This window comes from Petromyzon marinus, chromosome 59, assembly GCF_048934315.1.
Source record: "Petromyzon marinus isolate PM22_M1 ecotype Great Lakes invasive population chromosome 59, UKy_Petmar_22M1.pri1.0, whole genome shotgun sequence".
In the NCBI taxonomy this organism is placed as follows: domain Eukaryota; kingdom Metazoa; phylum Chordata; class Hyperoartia; order Petromyzontiformes; family Petromyzontidae; genus Petromyzon; species Petromyzon marinus.
The window spans coordinates 20,675,216-20,688,223 of NC_133725.1; positions in this window are offsets into that span (position 1 = coordinate 20,675,216).

Below are 13,008 nucleotides of genomic sequence, written 5' to 3' on the forward strand. Positions count from 1 at the left end.
TTGCCGATAACTGGTACCAGCTGTGTCAAGATCGGCCTCTGTGGAAGAGGCTCGTGAAGGACGCTACTGGGCAGTTGGAGGCAGTCGCCCTCCAACAACAACGGAGAGCGCAGGAACGACGCTCACAACAACGAGCAGAGCGCCGGATGGCTAAAGCACAGCAAGTTGGCACAGTAAGGGGCACAGGTGGTGCATCAGCCAGTCATCTCAGTCAGTCGACCTATGGCACCTGGGTCTGCCCTGTGACCTCCTGCCAGCGGGCGGGCGTTCGACACTTCACGTGGCCTCAAGGTGCACATGGTCTGGCACAAGCGTCGTGGTGACATCACCGCCACTTAGCAGCGAATGGCGGTTGTTGTTGTTGGTGTTAGTGATGGTGGAATTTTTGTTGCTGGTCTTAGTCGTGGTGGTGTTAGTGATGGTGGTATTATTGGTGCTGGTAGTGGTGTTCGTGGTGGTCTTAGTGGTGGTGTTAGTGGTGGTGGTATTATTGGTGGTGGTATTAGTAGTGGTGTTAGTGATGGTGTTAGTGGGGTAGTGTAGCGGTTAGCGCGCTGCGCTAAGAACCTGGCGACCTGGGTTTGATTCCCGCTCACGGCCAACATTGGTGACGATTATCTGAACTGGTCCTGGGCCTCACCCTAGATCGACTCAGCCTTAAATGAGTACCTGGTGCGAGGTGCAAACATTGCCACTGGGGAGACAAAGGCGGCCGGGCGTGGTGTTGGCCACCCACCCCCTCGTGTGCCGTGCCAGCCTTCATAGGTGCTCGCGGACAGCACTTGCCCCAACAGTCTGTTAGGGCTATACGGGGGATCTTTGTCTTTGTTCTTGGTGTTAATTGTGGTGTTAGTAGTGGTGTTCGTAGTAGTGGTGTTCGTAGTGGTGGTGTTCGTAGTGGTGGTGTTCGTAGTGGTGGTGTTGGTGGTGTTAGGAGTAGTGTTAGTAGTGGTGTCCGAACAGAGGAGCAACGCTCACGACAACAACCTTTGAGCCGGGCATCTAAAATGCAGCAAGTTGGCACAGTCATCTCAGTCACCTGGGTCTGACCTGTGACCGCCTGTCAGTGAGCCTTCGGCACTTCACGTGGTCTCAAAGTGCACCTGGCCTGGCACAGGCGCCGTGGTCACATCACCGCTACTTAGTGGCGAATGGCAGTTGTTGTTTTTTGTGTTTTTCGTGTTGTGGGTGACTGGTAAGGATGTGAGTCCGTGTTGATGATGAGAGTCCGCATTGTGACGTGACGTGCGTTTAGACGTGGGTGTGTCACGCCCCTTCAACTCTGCGTGTCCCTCACCTCTGTCTCCCGCTCTCAATGCAGAGACCCGGACTGCGCGAGAGACACGGTGAGCTCTGAGCACCCTCGTCTGCAAGTTGCTACTATGGAGGTACATGTGGCTCCTCGACTCGTGTGGTGAAGTATGGGTAGACGTGTGTTCTCCCCTCTGCGTGTGCCTACCTGTCACCTGTATACCTGGGTGTGCTTCTCCTTGCCCGCCTAAGTGTGTGCGCGTCTATCAGAGTGTCTCTCCGAGATCCTGTTGGTGTACGTGCCCGTCTACGCGTGAGCATCTACAGCGCTGTTATCTATCCACTGATGGATGAACGCCTCCCTCCCTGAGACCCTACTACCCCTCACATCCTGTGATGGAATAATCCAAGCGCCGATTTTGTCGCACCATCTCTCTGGCGGCTCTCCTCTCTGATGTGTTCTGTTCCTTGGTTGTCGCTCCGTTATTATTCTTGACCGTGAGCCATTATTGTCCCTCCTAGCCATGGCTCGTCCGGACCGAGTCCCACTCACTCCTCTTACCAGTTTGAACGATCCCATTGACCTGCGTGTGACCTCGAAAGCCACACGTCTTTCATTGTAAATCCAAGCATGGCAACTGATATTGAACAAATATCCCAACGCTGAGAACTGGCAACATCTCGGCAGGACCCTCCTGAATGTGGAGCCCAGGATGTCAGAGATGCTGGCTCAGTGCTCGCCCACTGCACTTGCTCCAACATCTTAATCAAGCCCATGTGGTGGACCTTTGTCTTTGTGTGTAGATCAGCCGAGCTGGAGAGGCTCAGAGTAACGGCGAGTCTTGCACCACGTGGAGTGCGCTGTCCTCAGCGCGCACCGGCTCCATCCGCAGCAAATTGCCACAAGGTAAGAACAGAAATGAGTGACGTCAAGATGGCCACGCTGAATGGTGGGACATCACGATGGTCATGTTTCAAGGGGGACGTCACAGTGACCATGATGCATGGGGGGACTTCATGGTGGCCATTTGGCATGGGTGATGTACCGTTCGACTTTTGCCGTTCTCTGGTCTAATACCGACGAGACAAGGTCATAAAGAAGGCTGTCTCTGGTGCAGGCCAGTCAGTTTCAAAGACAATGCCCATATATTATCAGAGCATGTTTGTTTGCATATTTTTCCACAAGTACGTGTGGTAAAAGGTAGCTATTTGGTGTTTGAACATATTAACACCTGTTTTTGTGCCAGAAAGGGTAAAAGCTATTCTTATTTCATAAAATCCTTCTTGGCATATCTGTGTTATATTTATCTAATTCATTAACCCTGTTGTCAAACCCAAGCAACCTAAGATGTCCTCAGAGCTGCATATAGCTGGACATCGAACAAAGATGGTCACTGCATGGCACGCTTTCAGATGTGCTTCTGCAGTCATCTGGAATGCTCTTCCGACATTAGGCAGCCATTGGAGCGATGCACTTTTAAATCAATATTTTTTGCGAACTTGTTAGTTTGTTGTCTTTCCCCCTCACTTCTGATTAGCAGGGCTCCCGAAGCAAGGTTTAACATACGGACATAACTGGTATTGGCCAAAACATCCAAATCCCTTGCAAATTCCTCAAATTGGGATCACACAGCAGACGTAATGGCAGCAGCGTCACCCCCATTCTCTGTAAATCATCTGCAGGAACCTCCTGAAAAGGAATCTTGAGACTTTTTGAGGCTGTGCTGCGTAAACGAAAGATCACCGACAGCTGTTGTTATTCTCTTGCCTGCAGAAATCCTGGCTCTCTTTGGCCCACAAATGACCCACCGGGAGAAGCTGGAGCTTGTCGCCATACAGAAAGTATGGTACTTTGCGCTCAGCAACAGATCCCGTGGACACAACAACGATGGATACGACGACCACGAACATCATTACATTCCGGTGAGACTCGCCACAAAGCCCCCGCCGTGGGGGCGGTCACAGGGCGCAGCGGTCGCGGGGTTCGTGGCTTCTTGTTATTGCAATTTAAGCACCAACCAACCAGAGAAAGCACACGTGCACTCTCCCACACACTTCACAATCAGAAGTTTATTTCCCAAGTTAAGCCCATTGAGCTAAAGAGCTTTTTTTTAGGGTGACTCGGCCAGCAGACATCAGAGCATTCCACAATTACAGATTTAAGAAAACCAAACACTTAATAAAAGCAATTATTTTGTAAAATAATGCTCACATGTTGTGATTTTCAAAATATAGTCAGTCTAAATTTGTGTAATTTTGTGCAGGTTCACCATGAGCACCTCCACTACCGCTATGAAGTGCTGAAGAAGATTGGGGATGGAGGTCAAGGCCAGGTGATCCGGTGCCTTGACCACAAGATGAACACCCTGGTGGCAGTGAAGATCTTGAGATCACCATTGAGGTAAGAATTCAGAGTGGTGTCGTCACAAGGACGACGTTGTTGTTACGTCCAGTGCTGTCGGCGGCCGTGTGATGAGGTGGTGACAACTCGTGCCTCACGTAGAGGGTCCCCGGTTCGACTCCTGATTCGGGTGCTCTCCTGTGTGGAGTTTGTATGTTCTCCCCCTGTTCTGGATCAGTTCACTCTTACATTGCATTAAGTCTTCATTTAACCCGGTAGATGCATTCCTGAAAAGTTCCGCGTTAAGGGAAATCACATTAAGCAAACATAATATCCCCATATAAAATGTAACGATAAAGTTTTGCAAGATATAATACACGCACACAGTGATGTGAAGAGATCGATAACGGAGGGCATGCTGTCACGTCACGTGATCATTCCGCATTCCGCCTACTGTGTCATACCGCTCAGCCTTGCAATTTTATAGCGGGCACATTCCACGTTATAATGGGCGCTTTCCTGCATTAGAACAGAAGCATTCCGGATTATAATGGGTGCGGTCCGCGTTATAACGGGAGCCTTCCACGTTATCATGGGCACGTTCCATGCTATAAAAGGCATGTTCCACGCTGTAATGGGGTTGTCCCATGTCATAACAGGCGTGTTCCGTGTTATGACGTGTGCGTTCTGCGTTATAGCAGCTACATCATGGGACCTCCTTTGCCAGTACCAAAATATACTCCCAAAGAAGGTCCATGATGTAGCCGTTCACCCTGAGCTCTCATTACTCTGATAACGCTTGTCTTTGTGCTGTACGCCTTTTGGCGTCCTCTGGTCTAACATCATTTTTGAGACGAGGCTCAGAAGAAAGCTGTCTCTGGTGTGGACCAATCAGTTTCAAAGACAATGCATATATTATCAGAGTATTTTTTTTGTTTACATTCTAACCACAAGTATTATGGTTAATGCAGACATGATTCCTTGTAAAAGGTTTCAGTTTGGTGTTTTAACATCTTAACACCTGTTTTGTTGCCAGAAAAAAAGGGAAAATCTATTCTGATATTTTGGTACTGGCAAAGGAGGTCCCATGATATTCCACGTTATAATGCCTTGCTCTGTGAGAGCCACATTCAGTCACGACTCAGCTGTGGCTCAGTCTCTAAAACTCAGGCTCAGCTCTCGCTCAGCCGTGGTTTGGCTCAGGCTTGAGCCGCTCAGCTGCTGTTAAAGATACATGAGTGGCTCAGCCGTGGCTTGGCTCAGCTCCTGGGAATCCTGAGTGTGGCTGGGGCCATGCTCGGAGTCGGCTCAATTCACACATTAGGGAATCACTACGTTCAGGCAGCACCCCAAGCCCCCTTCTATCCCTTGCTTATTTGATCCTCTTCTCGATCCTTTCTGGAACCTTCCATGAGCGCGCTACCGGAACTCACAATGCCATTACACTTGGGGAACGAATATTTATTTATTTAATTCGGAATAGGATTTGATTCTGGTCATTCCTTTAGCAAGTCTAAGTCATGATTCATTTGTGGATTTTCTCTGCACAGCTCCAAGGATGATACATTTCAGAGAAAGGAGCTCCAGATGGCTCTGGAACTTCAGGGCGAGGGCAGTGATGAGGAGTACAACGTCATCAAAGTCCTGAACCATTTTGACTTCAGAGGACACCACTGCATTGTCCTGGAGCTGTTGAAGTACGTACCATGTGTTCCCACCGCCCCCCCCCCCCCCGCCATAGCGTGGTTAACTTCATTAGCTAAACTAAAACTTTTATTTAACAGGTAAAGCCCACTGCCCTATCAGTTATTTTTCACAAGCGGCCTGGCTACAAATGATAGCTAAAAAAGTGGCTGATGTGGAAATGTATAGCAGCCAAATACTCTAAACACAAGTTTCTAAATGTGGAGGGAAAAACCAGAGAACCCGGAGAAAAATCCACGCTTTGATCCCGTCACGGTCGGGATCAAAGCCCCGATCTCTTCCACACCAGGGGAGGGTGATAACGTCACACCACTGGGGCTAGATGTTACTTTTGGGATTCCTGTGCCACCCACGCATTGCGGTACTGTGGAGCTGTAATGTGTCCCGGGTGCACGAGGCCACTCCTCTTTTCTCAATCAGCCCCGCCCACTTTTATATAGCCACGCCTCCACTAGATCAGCAGGTTGGCTGCAGCGCAGTGGAGACACTTGTGCCCCTCGGTGAAAATCCCTGAGTTCGATTCTCAACTCGGACGCCTTTCTGCGTGGAGTTTGTATCTCCTAATGGATAATTCCACCACCCAGAAACAGAGCCAATGAAAGCAAGTGGACAGATGTGCTAACTGATTTGGTTTATCAGCAAACCGATGACCTAAACCCACACTGAGCTATGAATCATATCGGTCGTGAATGTGCAAATATAATATTAATATTGTCGTTATCAGAATCCACGCAGTATTGCAGGGTATGACACTGACGCTGCTTCGTTGTTGTCATTGTTGTTGCTGCTGCTGCCTCTTTCACAGGGAGAGCCTCTATGATGTGATTACGGAAGCGGGGCTCCGGAAATTGCACATGGGGATGGTGAAAACTTACACCAGGGGCATCCTCAAGTTCCTTTGCCACACCAAGGCCAGGAGCATCATCCATGCGGACATCAAGCCAGTGAGTGGACACAGCATTCAGCGTGACTTTGTTCCGGAGTTGTCATTATTGGGGACTCGGTCCATAGAGAAAACTAACCACGTTGGTCACAGGGTCGATGTGTTAGCTCTGTCCGTCTATCTGGAAGGAAGCAGGGTCACGTTACCTCTGGTGATGATCTGGTATGAATTAAACTGTCGTGTAGAGTCGTGTCGCTATTGGGGGATTCACCACAGATAAAACCAGCAATGTAGATGACAGCGTTGCCCCAAACTTTGGGAAACACAAACCGGAGCCGAAAAGAATGATTTTCAAAACGTGCCAAACACGCGTTTGAACTGACAGCTGCCCGTTGTCAGCTTCCATGCTGTGAATTGAAAACTTCCCAAGACAAACGCGCGGTGGAAAGCGTCATGAAATCCGTGCGCCCTCGAGTGTGGTTTTTGGTCCATAACTCGTTATCGGGCAGCTGTGAGCAACTAGGATAAGTTGTCTATAGAGCCGCACCCTTTTACTTAGATGGTGCTTGAGAGAGCTTTAAATGTGATGAGCCTCGACTAACATCGCTCATCTTGACGCATTTGAAAGGGGCACCCCCAGTGGCAGCTGTCAGAAAACAGCGAATGTTGCACTTGACTCAAGGTTGATGACGGCGCTACGCCTCACCTAGTTCCCCTGTTTAGTTTGTACCGTGGTAAGTGATTGATCCACTGCTGGCTGAATGCTATCGGCGTAACCTCCGAGTGTGAATTCCTTCTGCCTTTCTTCCTTTAGGAAAATGTTCTACTCAAGGATACCGTGGCTGGCACCATCAGGGTCACGGACTTTGGCACCAGCTTTTTTGTGAAAAGGCAACGTGAGTAACCTCACCTGGGTGTGAGTTTCTGCGTGTGGGTGTGAGTTTCTGCGTGTGGGTGTGTCTGTGTTCCAGTGTGTGTGTGTTTGCAAGTCTCTTAGTGTCTGTACATGTGACAGTGTGTGATAACGATGATGTTCATGACACAGTGAGTATACACACACACGTACATATATATTTGTTGTTGTTGTGCAGCTCTGCGTGTTGGTGGGACCCTGCCATACCTATCTCCGGAGGTATTGCTGGGCTACAGATTAACGTGTGCAGTGGACATGTGGGCACTGGGCTGCACAGTGGCGGAGTTGGCGACCGGCAGGGAATTATTCCATTCGGACAGCCGCGACGACCACCTCCCGTGCTGCATGGAGGTATTTCCAACTGGGCGTTCACCCGCTCGTGATTCCCCCCTCCTTTCTTGAAGTTGTAGGCTATAGGGGGGGGGGGGGTGGAGCCAGGAGAGGGGGGGCGATTGGCTACTTGGTGATCTGGCGAATGGCAGCCATCGTATGTTGTATGTGTGTGTCTTGTACGTGTGGGGGGAGCAGTGGTGTAGCGGTTAGCGTGCTCAGCTACAAACCCGGTAATGCGAGTTTGATTCCAATTCACGTCCAACATCAGTGAGGATTATTTGAACCGGTACTGGGCATCCCCTAGTACAAATCAGCCTCAAATGTGTACCTGGTGCCGTGTGTACCTACTTCTATATGGCCAACCATCCCCTCTCTGTGTGTGCCACAGTCCTGGCCCTCAACTGGTGCCGCTACTGTTGCTGCTGCTGTTTCTACTCACTACTATAAGCACTTGCCCCTACAGTCTGCTGCGGCTACACGGGTGACTTTTGCCTTTATCTCAACCATGTGCAGATCCTCGGGTTGCCTCCAAGATGCATGATGGATGCAGCTCCTGACGGAATGCACTACTTTGGTGAGTTGAAGGGTGGGGCGAGCAACCGGTCGGATTCAGTGTTAGGGTGTGGCCTGGAGTTGTAGTTTTTTTGGGGGGATGGCCATGGGGGGGGGGGCCTCTTTGTATTTTCAATTCCTTGGGTGAGTGGGTGGGTAAATGGGCACGTGGGCAAGTGGGTAGGTGGGCAAAGTGGTGGTTGGTGACTGTGTGTCTCTCCTGCTGTGCATGTCTCCTGCAGATCGTTTGGGCATGATGTTCTCCCCAGTCAAGAGAAGGGTGCCAGGGAGCTTATCACTTCACGGGGCACTCAAAAGCCACGACCCGGAGTTTGTTGACTTTGTCAGCTCCTGCCTGCGGTAAGAATCATCCCCCACCCCCTCCCCCCTCCCCATGAGGATTTCTCCCACCAAGGTGATCAACGATCGCCCTCCACCGATCACCAGGAAGATGTGGAGCTGAGTGAACCTGCCGATGACCAGTATCACCGGTGTTAAGATCACCCTCTTTGGAGGTCCGTTAAAGATGATCCTCGGCAGTGCGGGGCTCAGGGCATTTTTAGAGTACTGCGTATTGAAGGATTGCCGCTGCTACCATGACTACCGCTGCTGCTGTGCGTTCCTGGACCTCGTGGGAGAAGGGAAGGAACGTCAATCCTCTTACCACGCCTCTCTCACCACGTGCGCTGCGTGTGACCCCGGTGCGTCTCTCAACAGATGGGATCCGGATTGTCGCATGACGCCAGCGCAGGCGCTGGGTCACAGCTGGCTCCGGACCGTGGCCACCAGCACCACCAGCAACGCCACCGCCACCACCATTGCTGCTCCTGGCAGTGTACAGTGTTTTGGAGCTGCTGAGCGACGGTAAGCCATGAGGTGCTTGTCCAATGTTCAAGGCAGTCCATAGGGAGGTTTGGGGCCCGGGGCAAGTCACAATTAAATCGGAAGTATTACCAACAATACAGGGGTTTTTTCGGTTAGATCGCATAGATATACATGTGTTGTTAAACTCACCACCACCAAACACAGCCAATTAGTAAGGTGTATCATGTAAACAAAATGTGCCAATTAGTTACTAGATCAGCACACCAGTGTGTTGGAAAGTAAACCCACCACATTTACTATTCGAGTACGACATTTTGCCGGGGATTGCAACCAGCCTCATAAGGTGACGGCCAGAATTGTGGAGAAATACTCCTGTTTCGGTCTTAAATAGTGATAAATGTGAATGTGATGTCATCATTTGTGAGCCAATCTGGTGCGAAAGCCTACGTGTTAAAAAGACATTTTATGTCTGACACCGTGACATCGAAGCACAGGGCCACCAAAAGCACGGTGCCCGGGGCGGTTTCCCCAGTACACCGTACCCGGGGGACGGCTCTGCTCCTGTTAATGTATTTACATTATAATGTACAATTTCATTGAGGGACTGTGTGTTGTCTTGGTGGGGTCTGGGACTGTTTTGTTGATGTTTTGCTGCCTTGCCCAAGTTTACATTTAGTGTTGAAAATCTGGCAGGATTTTATGTACTTTGTGCTTATGTGCTCAATTTTTTGTGACTTGCTTACATTTTTACACGTTGCACTCCTTTTGTTTGTTGTTGTAACTTGCTGACCCTGTGCCTCGACTGCATATCTGTGAAGGAAGAGCTTCATAGCTTATCGGATGCCTCTTCATCCAGTCTAAATAATGTATTCTGATTTTGGAAACAATGCAGGACAAAACGGGGGGGGGGGGGGAGGGGGTAGAACACACTCCACATTCCACACGGAGAAAGTGGCCCAAGTATGGGAATCAAACCCAGGTCCCTCTTTGACTGAGTTCCAGCCCTGCCGCCTGCAAACGAACACATGTACAGTTCAAACCCCACGTGTACATTCAGTTATATACGGATGTATTTTTATAATTGGTTCCTTGTGAGGACAAATAATGAGGCAGCCATATCTTTGCCATGTAGCCCTTCATCCAGTGTGATATCGCAAGACTAATGCCCATTCTGTAACCAGACCCACGATGGGCATGGTATGCTGCATTATTGCAGCATCGTTATTAACCTGGTTAATCTATCTCCGCACACAGTTAGTCCGTACGCGGACGATGGTGGGGGGGGGGGGACTGCGATCTCTGCTGTAGCAGGAAGTTGGAACGGTGTCGTGCGCATCTCTTCACAGAGCGGAGCCGGCGCTGCCCCCATCCTCCGCGCTTGCCCTGGCCTCTAAATGGAAGCTGACGGTTGTGGTGGAAGAGGAGACCCTGGTAGAGGAGCTCGTGGTGCAGGGAGAGGAGACCCTGGTGGAGGAGCTGGTGGTGCAGGAGGAGACCCTGGTGGAGGAGCTGATGGTGCAGGAGGAGACCCTGGTGGAGGAGCTGGTGGTGCAGGAGGAGACCCTGGTGGAGGGGCTGGTGGTGCAGGAGGAGACCCTGGTGGAGGAGCTGGTGGTGCAGGAGACCCTGCTGGAGGAGCTGGTGGTGCAGGAGGAGACCCGGGTGGAGGAGCTGGTGGTGCAGGAGGAAGAGACCCGGGTGGAGGAGCTGGTGGTGGAGGAGGAGACCCGGGTGGAGGAGCTGGTGGTGCAGGACGAAGAGGAGATGGGGGGGGAGACAGAGGAGGTGGCGACGAAGAAGGAGCAGGAGGAGGAGATGGTGGTGCAGGATATGGTGGTGGAGGAGAAGGAGATGACAAGGAAAGAGGATCAGGCGATGGTGATGCAGGAGGAGAAGAGGAAGCGAGGGGGCCTGGCCCGCATAGGGAGAACCATCCGTTCACTCCTCCGACGCGCGCTGCTGTGTGGTGGCCGGTCCACCACACAGTAGAGGTGGTGGTCATGGATAGTTGTGAACCACGACCACTATCACCACACCCACTATCACCACACCCACCACATGCACACTCCACACATACACCCCCCTGTGATATCCACCACCCACCACACACACCCCGTGACACCCACCACACACTACACAAAGGGCTAGGGGTTTAGAGGGTTAGGGGTTTATAAAGTTATGGGTTTAGAGGTTTTGGGGTATTTTGGGGATAAGGGGTTTATATGTTTAGGTATTTCGAGGGTTATAGGGTTTAGGGGTTGAGAGTATTTGGGGTTTAGGGGGTTAGGGTTTTAAGGGTAAAGGGGTTTAAAGGGTTAGGTGTTTAGAGGATTAGGCTATTAGTGGTATAGGGGTTTAAAGAGTTAGGGGTTTAGGGGTTCAGAGGGTTATGGTTTTAAGGGTAGAGGGGTTAAGAGGGTTAGGGATTTAGAGGGTTTTGGGTTTAAAGATGTTGTGTTTAAGGGTTTAGGGTAGGGGTTCAGTGGGTTAGAGGTTTGGGGGTTTATGGGTTAGGATTTTAGAGGGTGATGGGTTTAGACCGATATGGTTTTAAGGGTAAAGGGGTTTTGAGGGTTGAGTTTTAGAGGGTTACAGTTTAGAAGGTTGTGGTTTTAGAGGGTTCTCGGTTTAGAGAATTAGGTGTTTAGAGAGTTTATGGGGTTTGATTGTTAAAGGGTTAGTGGTTTAGAGGGTTAGGAGTTTATAAGGTTATGGACTTAGGGGTTTAGAGGTTTTGGGGCTTTTAGGGGGTAAGCAGTTTAGAGGTTTGGGGGGTTTTAAGGGTTATGATGTTTAGGGGTTGAGCGTATTAGGGGTTTTGAGGGTTAGGGTTTTAGTGGGTTAAGGGTGTAGAGGGTTAGGGGATTAGAGGGTGAGGGGTTTAGAGGGTTGGGGTTTTCGTGGTATTTGGGTTAGGATTTCAAAGGGTGAGGAGTTTAGACAGATAGGGTTTTAAGGGTGAAGAGGCTGAGGTTTTTATTTGGTAGAGTTTAGAAGGTTATGGGTTTAGAGGGTTAAGGGTTTAGAGTTACTGTCGGTGTTTAGAGGTTTAGGGGGTTTATGGGTTTTGATTGCTCGGTGTTTTGGTTTACAAGGTTACGAGTTTTAGAAGGTTTTGGGTTTAGAGGTTTCGGTGTTTTGGGGATTAGAGGTTTATAAGGTGAGGGGTTTAAAGGGTTATGGTTTTACAGGTTTAGGGGTTTAGACAGTTTGGGGTTTAAGGGTTTAGAACAGGGGTGGGCAAATTTTTTGACTCGTGGGCCACAATGGGTTCTAAAATTTGACAGAGGGGCCGGGCCAGGAACAGATGGATGGAGTGTTTGTGAACTAATATAAATGTCGTGTAAAAATAATAACATGAAAGGATTTGGCCTTTAACAGGTAGCAAAGCATTTATTTGCAAGGCAATTTAACAAATTGCACGAACATGAACAATACAAAAACATGTCGTAACTCCCGGTCAAAGTGCGCCATCTAATGGGGAAATGGGGGCATTACAGTAGAAAGGTAAAATTTAATTTAATAATATTTGTACAATTTCGGCGGGCCGGATTAAAAAGCCCAACGGGCCGTATACGGCCCGGGGGCCGTACTTTGCCCATGTCTGGTTTAGAAGGTTAAGGGTTTAGACAGTTAAGAGTTTTTGGGGTTTATGGGTTAGGGTTCTAAAGGGTGAGGTGTTTAGACGGTTGGAGTCTTCAGGGTAAAGTCCTTTAGAGGATTTGGTGTTTAGAGGGTTAGAGTTTAGAACGTTTTGAGTTTAGAGGGTTTAGAGAGTTACGTGTTTAGAGGTTTATGGGTTTCGATTGTTGGTTGAATAATGGTTTAGATGGTTAGGAGTTGAGGAGGTTATAAGGGTATGTGTTTAGGGGTTTAGAGGTATAGGGGTTTCAAGGGTTAGGGATTTAGAGTGTTAGGGGTTTAGTGGTTTGAGAGTTTAGAGGGTTTAACACCTAGACTTTCACAACTAATATTGGGTTAGTCTCCAACACTAAATGGCACTTTTTGTTGATGTGACAAATTTTCCTAATTGGCTGTGTCGGGTGGTGGCTGGTTTAACGACACATTTATAGTTACACAATCTAACCCCAAAAAACATTTATGGGTTTAGAGGGTTAGACGTTTAGTGGGTTATGTGTTTAGAGGGTTATCATTTTAGGGGTATAGGTGTTTTAAGGGTTAGGCATCTAGAGGGTTAGTTCTTTA